This window comes from Schistocerca americana, chromosome X, assembly GCF_021461395.2.
Source record: "Schistocerca americana isolate TAMUIC-IGC-003095 chromosome X, iqSchAmer2.1, whole genome shotgun sequence".
Classification (NCBI taxonomy): Eukaryota; Metazoa; Arthropoda; class Insecta; order Orthoptera; family Acrididae; genus Schistocerca; species Schistocerca americana.
Window position 1 is genome coordinate 450,659,306 of NC_060130.1, and position 8,127 is coordinate 450,667,432.

General features: G+C 40.6%; 1 non-coding gene across 1 annotated transcript; it reads left to right on the forward strand.

The window, feature by feature from the left end:
• The first annotated feature begins 3,942 nt into the window (after window positions 1-3,942).
• Trnap-cgg lies at window positions 3,943-4,017 on the forward strand. Its single transcript has one exon. It is a non-coding gene; the product is annotated as a tRNA-Pro (tRNA).
• Window positions 4,018-8,127: the final 4,110 nt, after the last annotated feature.

The window sequence follows — 8,127 nt, forward strand, 5'->3', positions numbered from 1 at the left end:
TATGGGCCGGCCGCGGTGGCCGAGCTTTTCTAGGCGCTCAGTCCGGAACCGCGCGACTGCTACGGTCGCAGGTTCGAATCCTGCCTTGGGCATGGATGTGTGTGATGTCCTTAGGTTAGTTAGGTTTAAGTAGTTCTAAGTTCTAGGGGACTGATGACCTCTGATGTTTAGTCCCATAGTGCTCAGAGCCATTTGAGCCATTAAGATATGAAAACAAAAGCCATCTTCATTGAAACCTTTAGCCATGCTAGAAACCAGACCGGCAAAGGCCTGTGGTGTTTCTGTGAGAAAGAAACAGGTAGTGCCGTAGCAGTTCACCACGAGGCAGCTTCACGACGTCGCCGGTCTCCCGACGCTGAAGCAACGTATCCGCGAGTCCGCCACAAGATTCGGCACTTCGGCGCGAAATTCGCCGAACACGTTGGTGAGTGGACTGGGAAAGCAAATACACTGGCGCACGGCAGTTGATGGAGTGACACACCTGGCAACAAGTGAAGCTCAAAGATATAAGAAGCGATAACCGAACGGTAAACACCAACGTGAGAGGTCGCCACTTTCTCAACTGACGATGGCTACATGCCTGTTCGCCGAATTAATATGCCTGTTGGACATTACGGACCGGGAGTACACCTGCCGACTGCCCGATCCATAAATTAAGCTGTTTGTTCATTAAGTCAGTCAGCAACGTAGGATGCCAAAGACAAGTTTCTCTTGATACATTTTATTTGTTTGCTGTACTTTATAGAACACAAGCGTTCAGTGTTGAATAAACATGTAGTGTTATCTGCTTAAATTTCTGTACAGGCAACTTCAGACGTGGAAAATCGAATCAAGCAATTAATCATGTGTAAGTAATGAGTAAGAACAGGAAGTTAATATGTTAAAGAATTCGGGTGACTTCGTCAAAATCATGGTATTATAAAGAAAAGTTCGCTGTATTCTGGCAGTAATTTTGTGCCATATTTACGTGAAATGAAGTATTCATGGTGGCCTGTCGAAGCAAAGTGGCTAATTCACACAGTGCTATGATCATTATCTAATGTACTGTAATGCGCGACGATCTGAATTGCGATTGGCCCGAATTCTCTACTACCTACAAAATTAATCTTTTATGCGACCTTTCTAACGTTATGGTGGCAGTGACTTGTGATAAACTTGTACCTCAGAATATCCCAAGAGAACACAGGCCGATATAGGATTCGATGCAGATCTAAATTAACAACACGGAATTACAAATATTATGAACTATATTATTAGAGGTGTGGCAGTTCTTATGTTTGTAAACCCATTTTTCTTACAGTTAGTGAAATGTCTAATATTTTACCAATCTGATTGGCATATGATGAAGTATCTAAGGCAGATAATACCTGCAATTCTGTCACTCAGTTTTTTGACGACGCATAGCCAAAATTGAATTTCGTTGTGAATTAGAGATTTCGTTACATCATGTACACTCCAGAGTATTTAGGAAATTTGAAATTACTCCTACTGTTTAAATGACCTGGCGTCTTTCGATACTCTTTCGATTCCATAGTTACCGATCTCTGGGGTAACAAAATTCTTCGAACGAGAGGTGTGTATTTTCTGCCTACAATTTGGAAAAGCTTTCCTCGCTAAAGGCCCATACGACCACACTGAAATTAGTGTCATTCTCTTGCTGTGTCGGAATTCATTCTCAGTATTTACTACGTGTATTCGAACTGTGTAATTTAATAATTATTCATACATTTAACTAACATTCATAAAAGTACACTAAATACATGGATAACGTCAGTCATAAATGGGAAGGTGATACAGCCTTGCAATAAGCAAACTGGGTAAGCAAACTGGAAGCTGTTATTATACCTGTGGGAGTTGAAGTTCGTTCCAAGCTCGCACTATATACCCACGTATCCTAAATCCGCAAATAGCTCATTTCATCACAGTTTTGCAAGCGGAAGGCACCGGAAGGTTTAATTTTTAAAAAAAATCACGAAATTCGAAACGCTTCTGATTCGGAACTTGACTCTGATGACTGGTTTATCAGATTTCAAGCCATGTCCTCGAGAGATTTACTCATTGAGCAACAGATCATCGATCATGAACTTATACGGGTGTGCTGCGCTGAAGTTCACGGCATCAGACGTACTTACAATGTGTATACTTGAGACAGCACTGTGTCGTCAACTTGAAATTGTTGTTCAGAGTAATATGTTCAACCGTAGAGAGAATCAAGCAGTAGCGAACTTACCTTAATACGTGCTACAACATCCAAATAAGTTGTTTAACTGAGCAAGAGATATGGAAAGCAAAGAGCTAGCAGTAGAAGAGATTTGTTTCACCGTATGGAAGATCAAGAATTGCTCATAGCTCTTAAGTCATGCAGTTCAGAGCCCGTGCTTACTTGACTCTTTTTGTTTCAAATGATCATTCCTGTTATGTCCCTGAATGCTGACCATCTCTTCTGAAACACCCAGAGAGTTGCGAACCGTTTGTTGCATATTATGGGCAAAGAGGCAGGGGCCAGGTGGCAGGACTTACCACACTGTGATCAGTAGAGTCAAGATGCCGAATTCTCCCCGCGTAAAACGGCGTGATCACACGAAAGCAACCACGGTCATAACTGCACGTTTCCTAACGAAAAAATTTCCAACCAAACCGGAGGTCTTATCCCAAATCCGCTCCCAGGGTTACGCCACCACATAGCTTCACCTCAAACTCACATCTAATGGACAGAAACTTCTAAGGAACCTGGCCATCTTGATCATTCCTTAATGATAATCTTTGCCTGGGGAAAATAATGTAATCGCATAATTTGCTCGATTTAATTCCTTTGGTTTATTTTAAAGAGCATAGTCGTGATCGCATTTCAGTTGTTTACTTTTATTTTTAGATGACCCGATTCGATCGTCCAACAGATCATATTCAGATCTTACATTCTGTGGAGACTAATAAAACATAACGCTTCAATTGCGATAGAAACGGACATTAAAATAATATAGGAAAAATAAGTGCAGCTGATATTCCGTTGATGACCACAGGAACCGTTGACATGGAACAGATCCATCTGCGGGTGCGTGGAGAACAATGATAAATATGATTTGGCTGCTGGTAGTTAATTAGCGAAAGCCCCGCCCATTGTCTCTACCATTGCGTCATTGGTATCCAATGGCCGTGAGACTTGATTACATTGTGGAAAGAACATGTATTCGATGTATAATTGTTAGGAGTTAGGTTCTTGTGAAAACAACAAAGATTATTTTGATGTTTTAAAGAATATCATACGTTATAAAAAGCGACGAAATAGAAAGACAGTCACTACCAAAGGACAGGGTCTATTGAAACGATGGCTGCCCTCTGCATGGCCTTCTGGTAAACGTAAATCTGGCAAAGACGATTGGTAGGACGCCAGCTTGGTAACCAAGGAGACAATATGCGTCGGACCAAGTCAAAGAAGTCCTACTGGCAAGAAAAACGCCAGCTAGTAACCATGGAAACGACGTGGAAGCAATAAGTACCGTCATCTGACAACAGATGTATGTAACCATCTGCAGCTAGTGTAATACACTTGTGTAATGCTTATTTTAGGTAAATTAGCTGCTTTATACGTCGTTACGTTTGGCCAGATACCATACCATAATCAAATGAAACTTCCTGGCAGATTAAAACTGTGTGCCCGACCGAGACTCGAACTCGGGCCTTTGCAAAGGTCCCGAGTTCGAGTCTCGGTCGGGCACACAGTTTTAATCTGCCAGGAAGTTTCATATCAGCGCACACTCCGCTGCAGAGTGAAAATCTCATTCTGGAAACATCCCCCAGGCTGTGGCTAAGCCATGTCTCCGCAATATCCTTTCTTTCAGGAGTGCTAGTTCTGCAAGGTTCGCAGGAGAGCTTCTGTAAAGTTTGGAAGGTAGGAGACGAGGTACTGGCAGAAGTAAAGCTGTGAGTACCGAGCGTGAGTCGTGCTTCGGTAGCTCAGTTGGTAGAGCACTTGCCCGCGGAAGGCAAAGGTCCCGAGTTCGAGTCTCGGTCGGGCACACAGTTTTAATCTGCCAGGAAGTTTCATATCAGCGCACACTCCGCTGCAGAGTGAAAATCTCATTCTCTTCATAATCAAATGGTTTTGAATAGTACCATAAGCTTGCCAATGACCCGCAAGACTTTCCACACACGATTTTTTACTGTATGACGAGCTGCCTCATCCACCTATTCAAAATTACTGAAGAACTCTACCTGCATAAAAGCGTCACGATACCATACTGCCTCCTCATCTTCAAAAAGCCTCTGACTCTGATGTTGCAGATAGACTTCCTACTCCTCCACATTATCAGCAAGATAGGGTTCATACGCTTCATCTGGATACTGCAGCTAAAGCCCCAAGACTTCATTATCACTATTAAAGTCTTCAAAGGCCAGAAAATACGCTTTCCGCTCCTCAGCACGCTCCATGGAAAGCTAATCATGCTCTATGAAAAAGGAAAGAAGCCTTTGCTAAGCCCACCCATTTTTAAACGTGTATGAAAAAATCTTACTTACAGCATACTTAAGATTGTGATATACGTCTGTGACACCAACATAAGCAGCTGAAATGACGATGACATCTGGATCAATATCTGAAATAATAATAGTATATATCAAGTCTTATATACAGTATTGCCTTGGAGTACATGTATCAGTGAAAATAGAAAAGCACTTACACTGCACTTCAAGAAGTCATTCTGGTCGGCTCCATGTCCAGTGCTATTTATTTGCATCATTTTGATGATACTGCTACAATTACAGATTTACCCGGATCCTATACATACAGCAAGTATGGATGAAGTGAAACCTTACATAGAGAGTGTAGCGAAAATGTACGGCACAAATTGCAAGACACATACGGAAACAAAGAAATTATGTTAAATAAACTTGGGTCTGGAAAGGCTTTGTCTGCATGTTACAACTCATTTTCTCCTACTCATTAATCATGGGAAACACCCACGAACAGAACGCACCAGCATACCACATGCAACTCTTTCTCACAGGAAATGTTCATCATGCTCTCCGTGGGCATGAATAAATGCATCAACCCGGCGTCATAGTGAATCTCGGATGCGCTAATGTATCACTGGAGTACTGCGTATGGTTTCGCGGCCTTCTACAATACGGGCACGGAGAATCTGAATATGTTGTACTGCGATTCCATACACAATAGCTCTTAAATGACCCCAGAAACAAAAGTCAAGTGAGTTCAGATCTTGAGAGAGTGGAGGCCAGGCGATTGGTCCGTCTCTTCCTACCCATCTGTCACCGATACTGTTATTTAGTAGCCGACCGGCATTAACACTAACATGTGGAGGTGCTCCTTCGTGCGTGAAGCAGAATTTTTTGTCGCACAGTTAAAGGCACATCAGGTAGGACGTGCTATGCGAAATTATGATAATTTGGTCCGTTGAGCCTGGGCGGAAGAAAGTGAGGCCCTACCAAACAGTCGCTAACAAAGCAGACCAAAACATTGAGAGAAAATCTTTGTTGATGACTTGCTTCAGCAGCTGCGTGAGGGTTGACGTCTCCCCATACGTGCCGAGATTGAGAATATACAATCTGATCTCGTTCAGACTCGTTGGAGAAAACGAGTTACATCTTGGAAACGAAGCGTTTCCAGAACCATCTTCAAATAATATAATTTCTTCGTCTAGGTGTGAAGAACGTGTCATGCAATTTGTGCCGTACATTTTTGTTGCATCTTGTATACTTTCCGCTGTCAAGCAACTGGCGTGAGGAGTTGTTTATAGCACGCCCACGAGTAAGAGAGGAAACTGTCTCCTGCCATCTGAGATGCAACAAAACTGGGGAGGTCACAGACTGAGATGCGAGATGCATTTGTAATGTGGTGAGTACAAAATAAGTTACATGCTACTCCTTTTTTTAAAAAAAAAATTTATTAATAACTGTCCTTTTTATATGTATGCATACATTCTCATATGCGTTCATCAATTTAGTCTTCACCTCTATCTTCTTCAAAACAGGAGTAGGCCAATGCACCAATGTGATCAAAAACTTCCGTATGGCAGTATATTTGTAAATTTTGACAATCCAAGCTCTTTTTTCTCCACATTTGATATGGACAATTGCGCCTTTATGATCAAAGACTCTAAGAGCTGCTAACATAGCTGTGTATTGAGTACCAGAATCATCCCAATGAACACCATGAAAGTTTCGAGTCAGCCGCAAAACAGTTCTTTTAGTCTTGAAGCTTTTAATGCCACTGAACAACTTTGTCTATGTGATATTCAATTGAAAATGAAACTACTAAGCCAATCATTTCTAAATGCTGCGGAAGTCCTGGAATTTGTCATCAGTGCACAATTTTCATCGCAGAATCCGTGCGTCTTCATTATGAATTTATCAGCATGAGATACCTTTCTGAAACGTTTTAGAATTCTTTACTAGAAGACTGCAAGTACCAATCTGCTCAATAATGTGTCACTAATTATCTGATCATTAAGAATTAATGCATATAGAGCTGTGCCCGCTACAAAATTCAGCTTAGACTTTATTTCCATTCAAACATCACCCACCCCTTTTTGCGATTTTGTTTTGTATTGAACAGTCAATTATGACAAGGGACATTGTTTGCTTAAATTTTCTTGGGCCTAACACACAGCTATAATGTTTAGTTCTCTCATAACATGAACTATGAAACCTTGCATGCGTGTCACACACTACATTGTAGAAGCTGTGCCCGTATCTCGTAAACTGCCGTACGGGTAAAATTCTGAATTTCGATATACGTTCACATTTATAAAGTTAAAGTTACCAAATTTACTATATTTTCTTGTGTTTCCTCTGCAATCAGTGTGTAGTGTTCGCATTCTGGATCATGTAGTGTTTCTTGAAGTAATGCTTTAAAGGCCCATGTCGGTTTTGTGGATGTTGTTAATACTGGATGTTCGAACAGTATTCATAACGTAAAATTTAAGAATAATTTGATTACACGGTCAACAATTTTTAGTAATTTTTAGTGTTATTATTACATTTGTTGTTAAAACTATTTCCATATGCTCAAAGCAAGTCATCAACATGTTCAGTGGTGTGCATGCACACATACGCTTATATTGAGGCACAGGTTGTGTTGCGTTTTATCTGTTATCTAATCCATGTTTGCAACACATTTACTAGTTGATGTTACATCAACATTTCACATGCTGTCAGTCTAAACACCATTCGTTTCATATATTATTGCTTGTAAAAGGAATGCAAATACGCTGTGTGTTACATATAATGCTTTTGCGTCAGGATCATCGGCTTGCATAAATTTCCCTTCAAGGTATAGAAAGCTATTGCATGGAGGTGTGATTGCATCATGATGTTGGACAACTAACCTTATGTCATCATTGTTGTTGATGTGGTTAAAGTGTAGGGTTCGTGCAAGAAGTACTTGTACTGAGTAACCTGCTCGGTGTATTTCAGAGATCACTTTCAGTCACGTGAAGACTGTCGTTTGGTTTCTAAACTAGTGATTTAAGGACGTTCTGGTCCGCCTGTGTTAGCACATTACGTTTCTTCTGTTGTGAAGTGTTTTTGTAATGTATGCCAATCCTGCTTCAAATATAACTGCATCACAATTTCTTCACTAACGAAAGTCGACAAGACGCCTGCCCTGGTCCACAATATTCAACTCAAGATCGTCTAATGTTTGAACAGTTACTGAAATGTAGATGGAAATACTTGACGTCTATATATTTTTGTATCGTAGACCCACTGAAGGAAAAGAACAGTAAATGACATGAATCTGTTATTCGTTAAGATACGAATTCGTCACAATATTACACTCAGGGTAAGCTGTTACATTTCACAGTATATCTACCAGTTGATACAAAACGTAAAATTTGATCCTTCAAATAAACAAGCAGGGATATTATAGCGTTTTCATGCGTGAAATCACGTTGGCATGTTACTCAAACGATTTTATGGGCTGTTTTAAGAATTTGCTTAAATCATAATTGTTCTATGCAGCATGAGTTATTTCCACAACTTTATCACTTCCTAGATGTAGTTAGAAGTTTGACTCTGTGATATTACGGAAGTTTGTAGTAGGTTTCCGAGCCCAATTAATACGATAGTCCAAGTTTCATTACATAAATCAGATAACGGACAGAAATTCAT